The sequence below is a fragment of the Dipodomys spectabilis genome, unplaced genomic scaffold (assembly GCF_019054845.1).
Source record: "Dipodomys spectabilis isolate Male_0828 unplaced genomic scaffold, ASM1905484v1 ptg000138l, whole genome shotgun sequence".
In the NCBI taxonomy this organism is placed as follows: domain Eukaryota; kingdom Metazoa; phylum Chordata; class Mammalia; order Rodentia; family Heteromyidae; genus Dipodomys; species Dipodomys spectabilis.
In genome coordinates, this window is record NW_024870815.1 from 5867229 (window position 1) to 5886726 (window position 19498).

The 19498-nt window shown below is 37.0% G+C and overlaps 1 long non-coding RNA gene across 1 annotated transcript; it reads right to left on the reverse strand.

The window, feature by feature from the left end:
* Positions 1-14330: 14330 nt before the first annotated feature.
* On the reverse strand, positions 14331-19243 carry LOC122116993. Its single transcript, XR_006149049.1, has 3 exons — positions 19057-19243; positions 16661-16828; positions 14331-15368 (listed from the first exon to the last, which is right to left on the reverse strand). It is a non-coding gene; the product is annotated as an uncharacterized LOC122116993 (long non-coding RNA).
* Positions 19244-19498: the final 255 nt, after the last annotated feature.

The window sequence follows — 19498 nt, forward strand, 5'->3', positions numbered from 1 at the left end:
TGCTGAAGAATCATTAGCCCTTCTTTTCATCATTACAAGCAACGTATTTCAGAGTCTATGCTTCCCTTCTATGCAACTTTTGGCATTGCTATATTAGATTTTTTTTTCTTCCTAAGAGCTAGGAAACATCAGAATTTCACTGAGTTTGAAGCTACCACTAGCATCTGATTCCATTGCTCTTTTTATGCCAGTAGACAGTCAAAGAAATCAGGTATTCTTCTGTTAGAGAAAATGGACCTGACTGAGGATGAGACCTGGAGGATCATAGTTTGAACCCAGAACAAACAAAATAGTCTGGGAGATGCCATATCCAATTAATCAGCCAAATGCCAGACTGGAAATATGGCTCAAGTGGTAGAGCACTAGCTATAAGCAAGAAGACTGAGCAAAAGTATGAGACCCTGAGTTCAAACCCAAGTACCAACACACATACACACAAAAAGGAACAGCTCCCCTCCAAGAAATAACTTCCTTCAAACATCATGATCTATATGGAAGAATCAGGGTATGAAGCCATATCTGACTAGATACAAAGCTCACGTCTGTTCTTCTGTATCACAATACCTTGATCCAAGCTAATTGGCTTTTTAAAATTTATACAAACTATATAAAACGGTGATTTTTATTGTGATATTATGTGTGTGCATATGTATGTGCATCTATTTGCATATACATACATTAAAGAAATTATACATAAACTTATAGACATTAAACACACAGGTATAAATATATGTTTATATATTTGTATATAAGTGTGTGCATATACATATAGTATACATGCATATAATGTGTGTGTGTGTGTGTATATATATATATATATATATATATATATATATATCACTTGTGTGTATGCCAGCAATCAGCAATGGGCTTGAATGAAGGACCTTGTGCTCTTGCTTAGCTTTTTTGCACAAGGCTGTTGCTTTCCACTTGAGCCTCATCTCCACTTTCTTTTTTTTTTGGGTCTGGTCGTGGGGCCTGAACTCTGGGCCTGGGCGCTGTCCCTCAGCTCTTCAGCTCAAGGCTAACTCTCTACCACTTGAGCCACAGTGCCACTTCCGGCTTTTTTCTTTTTGCTTATGTGGTGCTGAGGAATCGAACCCAGGGCCTCATGCATGCAAGGCAAGCGCTCTACCACTGAGCTACCTTCCCAGCCCCTCATCTCCACTTTCTAATGTACTTTTTCTTTGTTTTTAGTACTGAGGATTGAACTCAGGGCCTCACACTTACTTTGCAACCGTCTACCCACTTGAGCCATGCCTACTACTTTTTCTTATTTCATGCCCTCCTCTCTTCCCCTCCTGGTGTCCCTCCTCTTCTTAATAGTCCCTTCTACTTTCATGCCTTGTTTTGTCCCCCAAGATTCCACATATGATAAAAAACATTTGATATCTGTCCCCCTATTAGTCTGGTTTATTTCCTTTAGTGCAATGATCTCCAATTCTTCCCATTTCCCTGAAAGTAACAAAATTTTATTCTTCTTTATGGCTGAATGACAAACATGTATATATATAAAAATGGAGTTAGATATTAATCCTTCTGTCGTGTCCAACGTTAAGATGAGAGTATTGGTTTTAAAATGTATTTATGTTTAATTAAATGCAATGATGCACTTTCTTTTCTCCAGAACTTTAATTTCTGATTTATGCTTTTCTGTAGATAAAGTGATATGGAAAACACTTAAAATTCTGAATTTACCAGCTTTCACACTAAAATTGAGAAATTATCATCAAGCTATTTCACTGTTGCAAAAGCATCCAAGTTGGGATGCCAAAAGATATAAAGTAGGAAAATCAGCTAGAAGTGGGAGCTGAGGATAGCACTTGTCCTAAAAATTTCTTCACAATCTCAGAAGCTTCCAACAGGGTAGGAGTGAGGGGGGGGGGGACAAAGAGCAAAAATCTGCCTACTGTGGGTAACAATCTGAGATGTTCAGTGTAGATGTTACTTTTGACTCATCTTTGTTTCTATTTTGGCTAAAAAGTAGTAATTTTACACTGCCACCCACACAACAAACAGAACATGATTTTGTTGATCAATTTACATAGTTGATTTCATGTCTGTCATAGTATTGAAAATTATGCTTATTCTCATCATGTAGGTATAATGCTATATGGTATTGATATATTGTGGGGAGAAAAAATGGAATCAGGATACTGGGTAAATGACAGGCCAGAGCAATGTTTCTTAAACTGTGTTGCATGGATCACAAGATTCAGAGTCGTAAAGAATTCTTGATACAAAGTCTAATTCCTGGCACCCTTGCCAGACTTCATCCTTCATCTTGGAGAAGCAAGACATAGAACCTGCTTTTAAGCTATCCTGGCGATTCTTACATACACTAAATTTACATTCATCATAAAATATTGAGTCTTTTGTCTTAGTTCTGAGGATTTTTTTTTTTTGGTGGTGGTAGTGTTGGTGGTTGTGGGGCTTGAACATAGGGCCTAGCCACTGTTCCTGAGCTATTTTGTTCAGTACTAGCACTCTAGCTCTTTGAACTACAGCTCCACTTCCAGTTTTCTGGTGGTTAATTGGAGATAAAAGTCATGGACTTTCTTGTCCAGGCTGGCTTTGAACCACAATCCTCAGATCTCAGCTTCCTGAGTAGCTAGGATTACAGGCTTGAGCTACAAGTACCTGGCAATGCTGATGATTTCTTCCTGAGACTGAACTCCCAGGAATCACACTAAAGCAAAACTCAACCTGGGAAATAGCTGAGCAGAAGTCTGCCAAGGGGCTGCTTTTGTAACACTGGGATCCAGGATGCTACCTGGATTTGTGATCCTTCACTATTGCTAGTTTGCCCTTCTACTGTGTTTCTTAGTTGAAAAGAAAAGAAATCAACTATATAAAAACAAAAACATATACATATCAGGTCAGATTTTTATCTGTATAAACCCCTATCTGAGGCTAATGGAGGGTACTTGAGAAAGTTGTATTAAATCTTTCAGTTCATGTACTCATTGTCTTCGTAAGTACTGCTTTAGTGTAATCAATTCCTGTGACCTAAAAGCATCGCATTACTCTCTAAAATGTTATTGCCCAATTCTATGGGGGCAATCTATATTGAAGATTTAACACATGAAATAATTTTACATATAAGTTATAACATATATAATATTTGTTTAAAAAGTAATATACCTGGACACTGTGGAGAGTGAAAATACAGCTCTCAAAATGGGAGAAAACATTTGTAATTCATATGTTCAATGAGGGACTAATATCTAGAATATGTGAAGTACTTTTACAACTCAACAATATTGAAAATTCAAAAGTTGGTAAAGGACAAACATTTCACTGAAGACTATATCTAAATGGCCAATATGCACATCAAAAATATCAGCAGTGGTGGATCCCATCTGTATTCCTAGCTACTTGGGAGGTAGAGATCAAGGGGGATTTTGGTTTAAAATGAGCCCAGGCAGAAAAATTTACCAGAACCCATCTCAACCAATAGCTGAGAGCATTCCAGCTATTGTGAGGCTAAGATCATAAGGATAATGATTTCAGACACACTTGGTGGAGGTCAGGGTGGAGAAGGGAGGAAGCTCATAAGATTCCATCTCAACCAATAGCTTGTCTTGGTGGTATGTATCTGATATCCCAGCTATGCAGGATGCTGAGATCAGGAAGACCATGGTTCCAGGTCAGCCCAGACAAAAACAAGTTTACAAGGCCCATCTCAACATAAAATTGCCAACTGATTTAATTTCACATAGAAGAGGAAGCAGAGACACAGATAGACACTTGTCACATATCATTACTCATAGGCACATTATTTATGATAGTGCAAAAAAAAAGCTTCCAGTGTCTGAGTAGAAAAAACTCAAGTGTCCCTCAGTTTGTTTGGATAAAATACAGTATATTCATACAGTGGAATAGTATTCAGCCTTAAAAACACAGAAATTCTGATACAGGTTACCACATCAATGAACCTAGCAAGCATGATGGTTAAATGAAACATGCCAGATACAAAAGGTACACATAGCACAAAAAGACACAAATATTATATGATTCTACTTATATGAAATACCTATAAAGGAAATTCAGAGAGATAATGTATAATAGAGGGTGTGAAGCTAGAGACAAGAGAGAAGGGGAAGTTGTTGTTTTAATGGGCACAACATTTCTGTTAGGCATGATTAAAAGATTCAGAAATGGATAGTGGTGACTATTGCACGGCATTGTGAAGTACTGAATGCCACTGAATTGTGTACTTCAAAGTGGTTAAAATATAGTTCCACTTTTTTGTAATAAAATACAAAAGTATTATTAAAGTAATACACCTAAAGTATAAAAAATTTACTACACTGATTATTTCTTTACTGTTGTGCCTTTCCTGGGGCTTGAACTCAGGGACCTGGGCACTGTTCCTGAGCTTATTTGCTCAAGTCTAGCACTCTACCACTTGAGCCACAGTTCCACTTCTAGCTTTTTTAGTGCTTAGAGATAAGAGTCTCACGGTGTTTCTAGCCCTGGCTGGCTTGGAACCATGATCTTCAGATCTCAGCCTCCTGAGTAGCTGGTTTGTAAATATACAATCAGAATATTAGGTCAGCCAAATGTGATGGCTCATGCCTATAATCCTAGCTACTTAAGTGGTGAAGATCTGGAGGATCATGGCTTGTACCTATCCCTAAGCAAAAGTTAGGAAGGACCCATCTCAATAAGCAAAGTAGACATGATGGTGCATGTCTGTAATCACAACTCCATAGGAGGCATGGGTGGAGCAACTACAAGCTGATACCAGCCAAACCTGGGTAAAAATACAAGGACTTTAAAAAAAGTAGCTAAAGTAAAAAGAAGATAGTGGCATTGGATTATGCTTGCCTAGTAACCATAAGGACCTGAATTCAAATTGCAGTACCTTTCAAAGGGGAAAAAATATACACATGTAAAGGAAATTTCTAAAGTTTTCCAAGTTTCTTCAAATTTGAATGGCTTTATTATCTAAAACATTCGTTAGATATGGGTTAAAAAATACTTTTTTAGGGCTGGGAAGGTGGCTCAGTGGTAGAGCGCTTGCCTTGCATGCATGAGGCCCTGGGTTTGATTCCTCAGCACCACATAAGCAAAAAGAAAAAAGCCAGAAGTGGTGCTGTGGCTCAAGTGGTAGAGCGCTAACCTTGAGCTGAAGAGCTGAGGGATAGCGCCCAGTCCCAGAGTTCAGGCCCCACGACTGGACCCAAAAAAAAAAGAAAGAAGAAAAAAAAATACTTTTTTAATCTCTTTATAAGAACACACTCTATACTATTAGAATAAACAATGCAAAATTAAGTTAAATGATGATAGCAATATAATTCAGAGTCAGTGTAGATATTAATATTTATTAATCCAGCTATGGAAATTACATGTGCCAGATAAATATACATCCTATCAGCTTTCTACCTCTGAGGAGGTAGAAACTCTACCAAAAATTTCCATGTAGTGAATTTTCTTCTGTAGTCATAGGCAATATAATGAGTTTTTAAGTTTAACTAAATGTGTATTTCCTGGAAATCCCCTCAGACATTGACAAAAATGATGTCAGCTATTATGGCAAGATCTGCTCTTTCGCTTACAATTCCAAAAGAAATTTCAAAGATAAAACTGCAATGTGTCTGTACTGTGAAAAATACACAATGCACTCATAAATTGGTGAAAAAGATCTATAACTACACGAAACTGGGAGACCTAGTAAGCAATATAAAAATATGTCTTTGTTTTATTACTTAACTGAAATATTCATAGTGGCATACTCATTGCCTCTGCAGCACATGGAAGTTATTGTTTCTGTATTAGGTTAGAGCTATAAGATCTGCATTATTGATTATTATTTCCCCTGGGTTCACATGAGCCATTTAAATATACTGAAGCAGTTAATATTTCACTAAAGTAATACTTATTTCCTACTCAATTAATATTCAAACAAATCATTCCTTTTAGCACGCTTCTTTGTCTTCTCATTCTGAGCAAAAGTAAAAATTACTGCCAGTCTCTGTGTTTTTCTGTCGTTACACTACTACGTTTTCTTTTGAGTTTACTTTTCTACATAAAATATTTCAAATGAATTCTTAATAGTTTACAAGTAAAATATATTAGACAGGACGTGGTAGTACACACCTATAAACCCAGTTATTTGGGAGACAGAGATAGGAAAATCACAGTTTGAGGCCAGCCTGGGCAAAATTCAGTAAGACCTTATCTCAAAAAAATACACCAAAGGGGGCTGGGAAGGTGGCTCAGTGGTAGAGCGCTTGCCTTGCATGCCTGAGGCCCTGGGTTCCATTCCCCAGCACCACATAAGCAAAAAGAAAAAAGCCAGAAGTGGCGCTATAAAGTGGTAGAGCACTACCCTTGAGCTGAAGAGCTGAGGGACAGTGCCCAGGCCCAGAGTTCAGGCCCCACGATCGGACCTCCCCCCAAAAAAATACAGCAAAGGATTGGGGGGCAAGCTCATATGGTAAAGTGCTTGCTTAACACATACGAAGTTGTGAGTTCAAAACTCCAATACTAACAAAGAAAAAAAGTAACTTCCTTCTTTTGGCTAGATACAGTGGCCCACACTGGTAATCAAGGCAAATCTCCATGAAACCCCAACTCAATCAATAAAAAGGTGGGCATGGTAGTATACTCTTGTCATCCCAGGTACAAGGGAAGTGTAAATGAAAGTATTCAGCCCAGGCCAATCCTAGAAAAAATTAAGATCCTATCTCAAAAGTACCAGAGCAAAATGGGCTAGGGTTCAAAAGAAAAAAGAGAAAGATAGAGAAAGTGAGGGAGGAAGGGAAGGGAGGAAAGAGCAAAGGAGGGAGGGACAATGGGAAGAAAAATGAAGGAAGGCAGGAAAAAAGAAGGAAGGAAGGAAGGGAGAGAGGGGGGAGGAAGGAAGAAAGGAAGGAAGGAAGGAGGAAGGAAGAGAGGGAGGGAGGGAGGAAAAATGATTGTGTTTATAACTCACATGGCATTGTTTATTGAATAACATCCATTTAAATGTGACATTTATTTCAATAATATGAGAAAAGGAATGCGACAGATCTGTATGCATGAAAGATTTCTGAAATAATACAACGCAAGATGTAGAAAAGTATATAAAGTTGCTCACATTTATAACTAGTACTTTATGTATATACATTAAATCATTTCATCCTCACAATAAAATTACAAGCAATTATAATTACATGACTTTTTTGTTTTAGAAATGAGAAAACTGAGGTAGAGAGATACTAAGTAATTTGTCCATGTTACATAGTAAGTGGAAGAGCTTGGATTCAAATCTATACAGCCTATTATTGGTCATGGGGTTTGAATTCAGAGCCTGGGCACTGTTCTTGAGCTTTTTTGTCCAAGGCTAGAACTCTACCATTTTGAGCCACAGGACCATTTCCAGTTTTTAGATGGCTAATTGGAGATAAGAGTATCAGAGATTTTCCTGCTGGGGCTGGCTTTGAACTTCATTCCTTAGATCTCAGCTTCCTCTGTAGCTAGGATTACAGGGATGAGTCACTAACATTCTTTTTGCATTAAAAAATCTATTAATGTATATTAATTGTATGAAGTAGTGGCATTATGTAGCTTCATTGTGAAATTTTCATGTAGTTTCATTATGACATTTTCATACATGTATATCATGTACTTTGATCCTATTCAACCTGCCTTCTCATTAGCCTTCCCCATTAGCCTCTCCTGTTTTCAAATCCAAGAAGATTCTGCACTCAGAAAACTATACAATATCTTCCATGCTATCTCCATACTAATGAAATAGAAACCATAATATAGATAAAACCATAATCCATGTGGAGAAAAAGTTTAAAAAAACTGCAATGAGGAGTCAAAACACAAAGAAACTTGGGGCAAGCACCCATACTCATACTTGTAATCCTTGCTACCCAAGAGACTGAGATCTGAGGATCATGGTCCAAAGCCAGCCCAAAGGCAGACATATTCAAGAGATTCTTTTCTCCAATTAATCACCAAAAAGCCAGAAGTAGAGGTGTGACTCAAGTAGTAGAGTATTAGCATTAAGCAATAAAGCTCAGGGACAGCACTCAAGCCTTGAGTTCAGCCCCATGTTCAAGCCCCAGGACCAGCACATACACACAAAAAGGAATAAACTTAGTCCCACTGTGCACTTAGAGAATGGAATGCATAAAATATGCTTAAAATATGTGGCACAGGAATGGAAGGAAGAAGGGTAAACAAATGTAGTTATAACATTCAATATACATAAAATTTAGACTATGTAACTTGATGGTAGAGTTGAGAGGGAGAAAATGGATGAGAAAGATGGATGAGGTGACTTTGATCAAAAAGAATTGTACTCATAACCTGATTTAGGGGATTGTAATCTCTTTGTACAACTACTTCTTTAAAATTTAATTTTATTGTCAAAGGGGTTGCAGTCACATGCATAAGGTAGTGAGTACGTTTCTTGTCAAACTTGGTACATACCCCCTCCCTCATTTTCTCTAGCCTTCTCTCCCCCTAAGCTCCCATCAAGTTGTACAGTTTATTTCCAAAATATTGTCTTGTAAGTATCACTGTTGCATTTGTTCGCCCTTTGTCCTTTGTCTCAGCATTTTGTTGTTCCTCTTCCTTTCCCTAATCAGCTATATAATTCGCAGGGCACCAAAATCAAATACCATGACAACAGGGGATAAGCCATAGGAGGGAAAACTCGAAAGATAGTATATTAAAAGTAACAACAAAGAAAAACCTCTCGTTTCCATATCTTGGAGTTCATTTCACTTAGCATTAATTGTCTTATATGGTCATATGTACATAGTTATTGAGCTTTTCTGCTCATCTGCTAGAACTATGCTAGACACATACTAATTATTACAAATGAGGGAAGATAGGATCTATGTTTCTTTGGATCTGGCTCACTTCACTTAATATGATTTTTTCCAAGTCTTTCCATTTCCTTATGAATGGAGCAATGTCATGCTTTCTGATGGAAGCAGAGAATTCCATTGTGTATATATACCACATATTGTTGATCCATTCATCTACTGAGGGGCATCTGAGTTGGTTTCATATCTGGGTTGGTAAATAATATTATAGTAAACATGGTTGTGTTGGTAGCTTTAGCATGGCTTGCTTGTGATCATTTGAATAAATGCCCAGAAGTAGGATTGCTGGGTCATGGGGGAACAATATGTTTAGTCTTTTGAGGAATCTCCACCCTGCTTTCCAAAGTGACAACTACTTAATAATAAAAATATAATTTTTCCTAGAATTTTCCCCCTTCACTCATTTTTTGATGTACTAACCTTCAGCAATGAAGGTGTCAGCAACACTCGCTCTACTAAGCTACAGTCTAGGAAGATTTGTCTTAACCATGTCAATATTCCAACAGGTGCTATTTTTCATAGTACAATTATTTTTCATAGCAAAAGATTTATATTATTTGACATATAAAATACATATAAGTTTGGTTACGTTCAGAATAACAATGCCTAGGATCTTAAAATGTCACTTTAAATATTATATTAATATATACATCTAATTTCTGAAATAAAATTAAACTTTAGCCATATTAAATTCAGCTTCTTAACTGAGCTAAGAGAGGTTTTTATTTTCTCTTTAATTTTAGCAGCAGTAGTGAGGACTGAACTCAGTACCTCATGCCTGCCAAACTAGCACTTTACAACTGAACCACATTTCAGCCCCTGAACTTAGTATTGTTAAGATTTACCTATAGACTGCTTAGTATAAAATTATCAATGTTGGTTTACAAAATGATTATAATTTATAAAGTTGTCATAAACATTAGACCAATAATTAGAAATTCCAGTATAACTTAAAAACATTATTTTTTAAATCCATACCATTATTTTTATGATTCTTTCTTTTTGGAATGCTCCTACTATTCCTCCACTTACTAAAATCCTGTTCCTTCCAGTAGAGCAGATTAGTACTAACAATCTGGAAGATATAGTAAAAAATATCACTAAGACACTAAAATATCTTTGGTTGAATACTATGATTGGAAGAAATACTTTATAAACAGTTTGAAAACATATCTTGCTTCTATAAAAGTATAAAATTGTTGAAATCCAAAGGATAGGAGCTCCACATCATTACTATGTTTTTCCATTATTGAGCAGGGCATGCAAATTTGAGCTGAAATGGAGTTCTAGACAAAAGAAAAAAGGTTTCACATAACCACAGCAGGCGTCTTTCTCACCTTGCCCCCTTAATCATTTCAATGCTTTGGGTTTAGGGAGCCACTATATTATTATGCTATCTGAAGTGTCCATATGATTGAGACACAACTAATTTCTTATTTCCTTAGTGATTTGCCACTTGCTATGCTACTAGTGGGAAGTTAATCATGTGATAGTTTGCAATGTTATTAATCTTCCTATCCTTGCATCTTGTCATTCTAATTAGATTACTTTGAGAGCAGAGAACTATTTTTAGTCTTCTTCATAACTTTGCTTTAGGTTACTTTGTAGGGATTATGAAGATAAGGATAAAAAGCAGAATAAATTAAAAATTAAATATAGCCATAGTACAGCATTCAGTATGACTAGATATTTAGAACATGAATTAGATACTTTCCTCAATGTTGAATACCAAAGTCTGAGTATGTAGCATACAAGTAGATTTGAAATTCAGCATCTGTAACAAGATTATGTACATTTTCTATACAGCTGCATTGCTTTGATAAATGACTGATAGTTACCTAATACATGTTTGCTCAAAAATACTTGAGAATTCTCATTCAGTGCTTTCCAAATTTTGGAGAGCACAGACTAAAATTGCAGAACATATTTTGATGCTAATACAAGATTTGTCAATGTATTAGCTGGTGAGAAAGATGTTTAAAAAATATGGCAGTGACTCATACCTGTAATCCTAGCTATTCAGGAGGCTGAGATCTGAGGATATGGTTCAAAAGCCAGCCCTGGCAGGAAAGTCCATGAACCTCTTACCTCCAATAAATCACCAGAAAACAGATGTGGCACGGTGGCTCAAGTGGTAGAGCGCTCGCCGTGAGCTGAAAAGGACAGTGCACAGGCCCAGAGTTCAAGCCTCTCAACCAACAACAACAACAAAAAGAAATATGGTAACCACTATCTTTGTAATAAAAGACATTGTAATGCCAAAATATTGAGTCATATATCTCCCCAAAATGGAAGAATCCTTCAAACAATTTCATTGAACAACAATGTCATCATAGGATGAGATATTTTTTTTTTTTTGTCGGTCGTGGGGCCTGAACTTTGGGCCTGGGCACTGTCCCTCAGCTCTTCAGCTCAAGGACAGCACTCTATCACTTGAGCCATAGCACCACTTCTGGCTTTTTCTGCTTATGTGGGGCTGAAGAATCAAATCCAAGGCCTCATGCATGAAAAGCAAGCACTCTACCACTGAGCCACCTTCCCAGCCCCCCTCTGATGAGGTATCTTTAAGTAGTTATAGTACCCTACCTCCAATTTTAAGCAAGGATTAAAGAAATAAAAACATTGTCCCCATGGAACAAAACAATGGAAAGAAGTAAGATCCGAATAAAGCTTCATGACCACAGATATATGTATTACCAAGGATTCAAATAACACAAATGGTCTCATTCAAATAAGTAAGAGGAAATGAAAATACTTGGAAAAAATTATATTAAGTGAAGTAAGCCAGACCCAGAGAAGCAAAGGTTATGTGGTTTCCCTCATTTATGGTAGATAGACTATGCCTATAAATCTGTAAGTAAACACGTTTGAGTAGTATTCAAGTAGTTACAAATGAATTAACTGAAGTATGATAGACATGGAGTGGAATCTATCATACTATGGAGTCTTTGGAGCTCAAATAGTATAATCTTTAAGAAAGACTAGGTCAAAGCTCAATAAAACAGCAACAGGAAATGGGTACTTGCAAGAGAAGGAGGTGGGGTCAAGGATAGAGCCGTAGATGAATGAAGGGGAAAAACTGAGGTAGAATGTAGTCAAAAATTCACTATGTATACCACAAAATTAAGAAAAGTAAGGAAAGAGGTGGGTCATAGAAGGGTATGAAAATGTTAAAGGGGGTGATATTGATCCACATTCATTGTATTCATAATATGCTTTGTTAAATGGCACCTCATTTGTACAACTACTTAATGATAATTAAAAACAATTTTTTGAGAGTTGAAAGCTCCCTGATAATTGTGGAGGATGGCATCTATTATGGTTTCATTCCCACAGTCTCCCATTAATCACTTGGTCCCCAGCTGGTGGTACTATTTTGGGGAGGGTAGAAACTTTTGAAAGTAGGACCTCATTGGGGGAAGTAGGGGAGGGGGCATGCCCTTGCATGTTCTACCTAGTCCCATGTGTCTTCCTCTCTCTGCTTGTAAGCTATTCTGCTCCACCATTTTTCTAGCCAAGACAGACAGAAAAGTCTGAAAACATGAGGTCAAATAAATCCCTCCTCCCTTAGGTTCTTTATGTCAGTTTTGTTTTTGTTTTTGTTTCTTGTCATGGCAATGTAAGTAACTCAGGAGCCAGGTTCATTTTATGAAACAGAGAACTTTAGGACTACAAGCCGAATTTTATAGCAGCAGAACCTCAGATTTAGGGCCCCAGCCTAGAGCTTGCCAACTCAGAATGTGAGTTTTCATTATTCCTACTAAAAATGAATCATGATTTACCACTCTAAGAATTGTATTCTAAATAGGAAAACCTAAAGTAGGGGCAAAGTGATAAAAAAAAAAAAAAAAAAAAAAAACTGCACTCACTGATAGAAAAGGATTAACTGAGAAAAGAAGGGAAATATGATTCCCAATAAAGATAAACCTGTACTGAGGGATAAAATCAAAGCAAGTAAGAAAACTGTTGCTGTGAAAGAACAGCCATAAAACTAAATGGAAGATTCATTCTCAAAGAAACTGAAATAGTAGTAATAAACAAAACATGGTTTAAAATAATCATTATGTTTTATATCTTCAGAGATAATGGAAGAACTGGGCGTCGGTGGTTCATGCCTATAATTTTAGCTACTCAGGAGGATGAGATCAGAGGATCATGGTTCGAAGCAAGCCCAGTCAGAAAAGTCTCCATGAGACTCTTCTCTCTAATTTTACCACTCAAAAACCGGAAGTGGCTCTGTGGCTCAAATGGTAGAGCACTAGCCTTGAGCACAAAGGGGCTCAGGGACAGCGCCCAGGCCTTGAGTTGTTCTGGGGCTTGAACTCAGAGCCTGGGCGCTGTCCCTGAGCATGTACACTCTACCTCTTGAACATCAGCTCTACATCCGACTTTTGGATAGCTTATTGGAGATAAGCTCATGAACTTTGCTTCCCAGGTTAACTTCAAACCACTATTTTCAGATCTCAGCCTCCTGAGTAAGATTTCAGGTATGATTACCAATTCCTGGCTAGTAATTTCTTGTAAATGAAAAAGAAAACTTGAAGAGTAACTGAGAACACAACATAAGAAAACAAAGAGATGGGAAGTAGAAGAGCTGTTAGGAGACATGATAGAAGGATTGAGAATTTCCTGTATAGATTAAAAAGAGTTCTGAAACAGAGACTGGAGAAAGTGACCAGGAAATTTCCAGAATATAAATAAATGTAGAAAGTTAAAAATGCAAATTTGTATATTCTCTCTCTCCTCTCTCTCCCTCTCTCTTTCCTCTCCTTTTTCCTCTCTCCTTCTCTTTTCTCTCTCTCTAGGCAATACTGGGTTTTGAACTCAGGGTCTTCAGGTTTGCTAGACTGGCAATCTACCACCTAAGCCATTCCCTTCATCTCTGGTTCCTTCATCTTCAGACTGTGTGAGCTCTGTGACATTCTTTTAACTGAAAAAGCACAAAAGTTACACTATGTAACTTCTGAGGCCAAATCATAAAATACAATCATTACCATTCAATTCTCCTTTGAAATGAATGCACAGAGACACAGACATCCTTTGTGAGTTGATCATAGAAAGACTCCTTGAAGAGAACTCAAGCCTATAGACTTTAGCTCTATCTGAACCCCCAATTTTTTCCAGCTATGTACATGCCCTACATTGGACAGAGTTCCTTCGTGTCTCAGTTGAGTTACTACAGCTGACAACATATGGAGCTGACACAAACACCCCACCAAAGTTGCATATTTGTGGGGAAAATAAATATTACTCTGTCAAGACACTAAGTATTTGATGATTTGTTATTCAACACTAGACCACTGAAACACATTCAAACACCATGGGATCATTACATACAGATTTTTCAATGAAAAATATTAAAGACACATTGAGAAAGAAAAAAATCAGTTCAAAAGAAAGAAATAGATTCAAGAAACGATAAGCAACAAAAGTGGGATCTTTTGTGAAAATAGTATTATTAACTAAAAATCTAATACCATTTATTTATATTGAGAAACAAAACCATGAAACTACAATGGAGATAATGCAAAAGATGGATTTTCAGATAGGGTGCTAAACTTATTAAATATTAATTCCTGGAAAATACAAAGTGGAATATATAAAGCAATATGTAAGTTTTTGAAGTTTATTATCAATGGTAGGAATAATTTTAGTTTAACTCCCAGCATATGACTATAATTTCTGTATGTTACTATGAATAACTCTGTGTTTCATGTTGTAACATAATCAGATTTGTTGAGAAATAGGGAAAATGAGTAGATGTATATGAGCTAAACAATCTGAAGGAAGCAGGTGTGGGGAGAAAATAATTTGTGAATGTTCATACATACCCAAAGATCAGTGAGGAAAATAGAATCTTATGTGTAATGTAAGTGCTGGAATTCAGCTCACTTATTTAATGTGAGGATTTAAAACTGTGATAAGAGGCAGGCAAAATGTGGTGTCAAATTCAAAAGAAAGTGTGGTGATCTGCCTTGTTTTCAACTTGTTGATATCTGATGAAAACACTTTTCCACAAGCAAGACTGATGAGCAGATGGTGCTAATAAGGCCAATTAAGTGTTAAGCTTCTGGAAATGTTTTTGTTGAGTGACATCTTCAGACTGGTTTCTGCTTACATGCATCTTAAGCCATGTGTTTCTTAGGTACAATAGTATTAATGCTTATGGTGACTAGAATGTTCATTTTCAAGAATACAGACTTGAATAAGACAAATAAAAACCTTTTGCCCTAATTCCTAAGATGGTCTGGGAGTGACAAGATTCTAACCCCTTTGAGGGCTTGGGTTGGGGGAATAAATGGATCAGTGTAGATAGATCATCAGTTTCCAGTAACTAGTGCATGAAGAAATTTTCTATAGTCTGCAATGAAAAATGGACAGACACTGAAAGTAAAGGGTTTTTTTTTTGTTGTTGTTTTGTTTTTGAGGAGGGGTGCTTTTCCCCTCTTTCAACTTTGATTTTGTCCTCCTCAGGTGTTAGGTGGATACTTCCTGCTTGTATCGGGGTCATTCTTCTAAAGTACTTCAAGTATTCTGAAAAGCAAAAAAATAAACAAAAGGATTATGCTTGATATTTCTTTTTTTCCCCCAGAACATCTTGTGTAAGCTCTATGATAGAAGATAAAATGAAACATTATAAGGCACTATTTGGTCTTTCATGTGAGTGAGTTACAAAAAGGTAAAGTTAGATTTGGGTTAATATTTAAGTAGAAAGTATAATGATACAAAAGTAATCTTATAAATAGATGCTGGAAGGTCATTGATAGGAGATGTTACCTGCTGTAGTTTTTGTTATATTTCTTGTAGTAATACAAGCTTTACAAATATTTTCAGTTCTTGCCAAGGCATTCTTAGTTGAGGCATAAAGTATTAAAATATTTTTAAGAGAGTCTAACCCTCACTACAGGTTATCTCTCATATCACTCCCACCCTACATTCCCTACCACCACCACACACACCATCCCTAGAGGCAATTCAAACCATAGCCTCTCCTTTTTACTCTACCATTTCATTCTAAACTACAGTCCTAATATTCTGTAACCATAAAAATGAAATAGCTAATTGCAAAACAAGCTGATATGATTGGTTGCCTACCATTATTTCCCCCCCACGTTTTATAACTGATATGGCAATGGAAGGAAACTTGATTTTTTTTCCCCAAGCTGACCAGAGCATGAACCATAATTACTGTAGACTACTGGTTTGTGTAACAGAGTTCTGGCTAATCCTGATCAGAAATATATCAAGGGAAGTCTAAGATGCACCAGCATTATGAGTATGAACCATTGAGTCGAGAACCCTACCTAGCCAGGCACCAGTAGCTCATGCTTTTAATACTAGCTACTCAGGAGGCTGAGATCTGGCGATCACAGTTCAAAGCCAGACTGAGCAGGAAACCTGTGAGAATCTTATCTCTAATTAAGTACCAAAAAATCAGAAGTGGAGCAGTGGCTCAAGTGATAGAGCCTTGGGCAAAAGAAGCTCAAGGACAGCATCCAAGCCCTCAGTTCAACCACCAAAAAAAAGAAAAAAAAGAAAGGAACCTTAGCTAGCATTACACAGATGCCAGAGGAGGTCATTTTGTATGGAGTCCTCCTGCATTTTGTTTTGTGATAGATAGATAGATAACTAGTAGATTGATGATTGTTTTCTGAATTATATAACCAATCAATGGATGATCTTTTAACTTTCAACAGAAAATCTTTTTGTCTTTTTTTTCCTTTGCTTGTACTAGGATTTGAACTCAAGGCTTGCAATTGTTTTTTTTCTTTTGCTTATACTAGGATTTGAACTCAAGGCTTGCAATTGTATGGCTTGCATTTTACCACTTCATCCATGCTCCTGGCTTGGCTTTTGTTGATTTCTTTGGAGATGGAATCTCTTGGACTTTTCTGTGTTGAGCTGGCTTCAAACTGTATTCTTTTGGAACTCAACTCTTTAGCAACCAGGATTATAGGTATGAGCCACCAGAGCTTGGCTTCTTAACTGATTTTCTGAAAATTAAAAGACAATGCCCTAAATTGTTTAACTCAACTTCAAGTACTGTCTAATGCTTTTTAATAGTGCCTCTTTTGAAGAGAAGTAGTTTTTGAGGCTGTATTTTGCCACAATCGTATTCTCATTTCTAATAAGCTTTTATTACTATAAAGGAACTTCATGAAATTTATCAAGAATTAAGTATTCTTAAAGTCCCCATTTTATGGACCTTCCTGGGCTTTATGAATGTGCAATTTTTAAAGCACAATCAAAAGTCCATATCTACGGTTCCTGCAATCAAGGGCTCTAGATGTGAGCACTCAGCCATGGAGAGAAAGTATCTGGAAAAACAATGATCTATATTTAATATGTACAGACTTTTTCATGTCCTTCTCCCCTAAAAATGCAGTACAGAAACTGTTCACATAGCATTTATATAGCATTAGCATTGTAAGTAATCTAGAGATGGCTTAAAGTATATGGGGGGATATGCATAGATTATGTGCAAACACTGCTATTTTCTGGACAGGACTTGACCATCCATGGGTTTTGTTAGTCTCAAAGCTGAAAGGGAAAGGAATGGTACTGGAACCCACACCCCATATAATCTCCTCCTAAACTCCATTCTCAACATTAGAATGTGTTTTCAGGAAAGAATATTAGAAAGTTACAGCCTCAGGGTGATTTTTAAATCAAGATGCTAGAATGCCCTCAGGCAGTGATTTTTCTCTCCAATGTATGTACACAGATCACCTTCATCAGTTACCTGCAGGGCTTGTTAAAATTTTTGTTCTAAAATGCTAGCTATTCAAGATACTCAGATCTGAGGGTTGCTGTTTGAAGCTAGACCTTGAGGACAAATTCTTGAGATTCTTATCTCTCTTTAGTCACAGCAAAAAACTGGAACTAGAGGTGTTGCTTAACTGGGTAGAGCACTTGCCATAAGCAAAAAAACGCTGAGCTAGGGAGAGAGCAAGACCAAGTTCAACTCCTAGAATGGTCAAAAGAAGAAAGCAAAGGAAGGAAGGAAGGAAGGAGAAGAAAGAAGAAAGAAAGAAAGAAAGAAAGAAAGAAAGAAAGAAAGAAAGAAAGAAAGAAAGAAAGAAAGAAAGAAAGAAAGGAAGGAAGGAAGGAAGGAAAAAAGAAAAGAAAGAAAGGAAGAAAAGAAAGAAAGGAAGAAAAGAAAGAAAGAATGTCATGGGAACATGGCTCAAGTGGTAGCTTACCTGGCATGAGCAAAGTTTAATCCCTACTACAGCAAAAAATAAAAGGTGTCAAGAGGTAAGAATGGCAGAAGACAAAGTACATAGTATAGAAATTGCAAAACTCAAATGCCTAGATAAGAACAGAACATAGGCTGGGCACAGTAGCTCAGGGCACTTTCTACTTCAGAGAATGAAGATCATTGCTAAAGGCCAGCACAATCATTAAAGTTATTGAGATTCTCTCTCAACCAATAGCTGGGAGTGATGGTACACACTTATTATCCCAAGCTATAAGGAAGCACAATACTTGGGAGCAGTGACTCACAACTGTCATCCCAGAGACAAAGGGAAGAACAAATAGAAGGATCACAGTCCAGGTAAGCTTGGGCATAAAATGAGATTCTTTCTTGAAAACAACCAACACAAAAGGACTAGTAGATCAGTACATGCAGTGTTGAGTCTGCATAGCAAGCATGAGGCCCTGAGTTCAAACCCCAATATTGTAAAAAACAAAAAACAAAAACCCACAATCAAAACATGTTCATTATGTGAAAGAAAAGGGCCAGATATAATTACCAATATCAAAACAGAAAGTTCATGTTCTCTCTGAATCCCAGCTTAGCCACAAGGCACTACACAGGGGGATTGTTCAGTGTAGATGAGTCTTCTCATTTTTTTTAAAGAAGCCTGCAAGCCGTATGCTTACATGAAAGCTTCCTAATTCTAAATGTGGTCTCAAGAGAACTTTAAATACTGTGTAAAGCCAATAGAACCCATTTTCAAGGTTGAATTTGGCCTCGAAGCATATACTTGCAAACAAAGAGTTTTGCCCTGCAAGGTAAAACAGAAAACCTAAATAACTACTGCCATTCCAAATTAACTAGGGGTGAGGTGGGAGATAAATTTAGAAAATTATGAAATGTATTCACCCCCAGTTTTCTGAGTACCTTGCAGCATTGTCCTCAATCTACTAAAACATTGAGTCAACCATTGGTCTGGTGGGGAGGGAGTTGGGGAGAAAAGACCAAGCTTGTACTTACCTTCTGATGTTCAAAAGTGCTTTCCTTTTGTGGACTATGTCAGCAAGCAGTTTGTAACATGACTGGATAGAGTCAGGCTTGAATAGTTAAGTCTTAATCTTGAACAGCTGTTTCCCACAGGTAGTTTTAAAGAAGCTATGGGGAATTCAGTGTTCTTCCATTCAGTACTATCTTTTCTACAAAATAGAAATGCATTCTTCTAATGCAGAAAAGCATAAGAAATTACTTGATATCATGTCAACTATGTAGCAGCAAAACATAGGTAATCAGACAGGGAGTGGATGTGGAGAGGGCTAGCAGGTAAAGCATCCATTTCAGTAACTTGGGAGTTAAAGTTCAAAGAGGCCTAGAAACAGGAAGCCACATCAGAGTTAGATAAGGACAGTAGCTACAGAATAGGGCAAGTGGGCATCTGTGGGTCTCAAAAGTCAATGGAGATAAG